Genomic DNA, 2083 nt, shown 5'->3' with positions numbered 1-2083 from the left:
CTGTTTCTTTCACCAGGTAGGGGAAGATTTCTTTCATTATTTCTTCAAATAGGTTTTCAATATCTTGCTCTCTCTCTTCTTCTGGCACCCCTATAATTCAGATGTTGGTACACTTGAAGCTGTCCCAGAGGCTCCTTACACTATCTTCGTATTTTTGGATTATTTTTTCATTTTGCTTTTCCAGTTGGGTGTTTTTTGCTTCTTCGCATTTCAAATCTTTGACTTGATTCTTGCACTCCTCTGGCCTGCTGTTGGGAGTCTGTATAGTATTCTTTATTTCAGTCAGTGTATGCTTAATTTCTAGTTGGTTCTTTATCACAACATAGAGGGTCTCATTAGATTTCTTGAGGATCTCACTACATTTATCGGCAGTTTCTAGCAAATTATTGAAAGACCTTAGAAGTGCGTTTTTTAGCTCTATATCCTCCACTTCTGTCATGTTTCTTTGTCTCCACATTATTTATGCTTTCTTGGTGCACCCCCTTGTGGTCTTTGTGCGCAGTCTTGTTGTAGTTAAGCCTTGATTGTTGTCGGCAATACCGGGGGTGATTTGACCTCCAGGCTAACTTGCTATAAGAGTCCCATAAAATTATTTTCATTGCTACTTCATAACTGTAATTATGCTACTGCTATGAATCGTAATGTAAATATCTGATATACAGGATGTATTTTCATTGTTCGAGACCCACAGGTTGAGAACCGCTTTTTGTTTGGAATGTGAATGATATATTACATATAAGGGATGTAGTAACTAGAGAATCTTAAGGCTGAAGGAATTGGGGGTGGAGGAGATGTATAGAGAACTAAAAAAGGGCATTAATAAGAGTTAGAATAGACATCTGTATATTTTGATACTAAAGAACATGTCAATATATTAAAAATTACAAGCAAATTAACATCAATTTATTTGAGTCTCTATTCCTTCAAGATTAAGGGAATTACTCTGACCACACAGCTAGTTAAATGGCAGAAATGGGGTTCAAGAACAGTCTATTATCTTGAACAAGTTACTTAACATTACCAAGCCTCAGCTTCCTCATCAATAAAATGGGAATAATAGCTACCTTACTATTGAACCCTGTGGTAAGAACTCGGTATTAGTTATCTTTGCTCCATCTCTAGGTAGCAACCTGTCATTTACATCAATATCTCCTTCCATGGGTCTAAAGTCTAACATTAGCGATCAGGTACTTGGTAATTATTTATTAATTGACAGTTAGAATCAACTTCAGGCTGAAAACTCCTTATCAGGATAGTAATGATAATTAATATTAATATTTACTATCAATATCTCCTTCCATGGGTCTAAAGTCTAACATTAGCGATCAGGTACTTGATAAATATTTATTAATTGACAGTTATAATCAACTTCAGGCTGAAAACTCCTTATCAGGATAGTAATGATAATTAATATTAATATTTACTGCAGATTTTGTGCTCAGAAGTATTTTACAAGCACTATCTTATTTAATACTCATAACTTTATGGTGTACATACTATTACTTCATGAGTAATAAAAATGAGGCTCTAAGTACTTTAATAATTTGCTCAAGACTAGAAAAGTGGTAAATTGAGGAGCCAGAATTTAAATCTAGGATTTAAATCTTTAAAGCCCACTCTTTTATCCACTCCCCAACACTATATGGTGTTTATCTTTATTTTCTATCCAATTAATAATTTTCTTTTCTTTTTTTCTTTTTTTTTTTTTTTTAATATATTTTATTGATTTTTCACAGAGAGGAAGAGAGAGAGATAGAGAGTTAGAAACATCGATCAGCCGCCTCCTGCACACTCCCCACTGGGGATGCGCCCGCAACCCAGGTACATGCCCTTGACCGGAATCGAACCTGGGACCCTTCAGTCCGCAGGCCGATGCTCTATCCACTGAGCCAAACCGGTTTCGGCAATAATTTTCTTTTTATATCACCAGCTTAATCAAGTCATTTATGAAGCAACACAAGTCTAATTTAAGCTGAAAGAGTTATTAGCTGGTACATTTTTTAAAAATACATTTTTATTGATTTCAGAGAGGAAAGGAGAGGGATAGAAAGAAACATCAATGATGAGAGAGTCTCAATGATTG

The sequence above is a fragment of the Myotis davidii genome, unplaced genomic scaffold, assembly GCF_000327345.1.
Source record: "Myotis davidii unplaced genomic scaffold, ASM32734v1 scaffold284, whole genome shotgun sequence".
Classification (NCBI taxonomy): domain Eukaryota; kingdom Metazoa; phylum Chordata; class Mammalia; order Chiroptera; family Vespertilionidae; genus Myotis; species Myotis davidii.
This window is presented reverse-complemented; position numbering follows the sequence as displayed.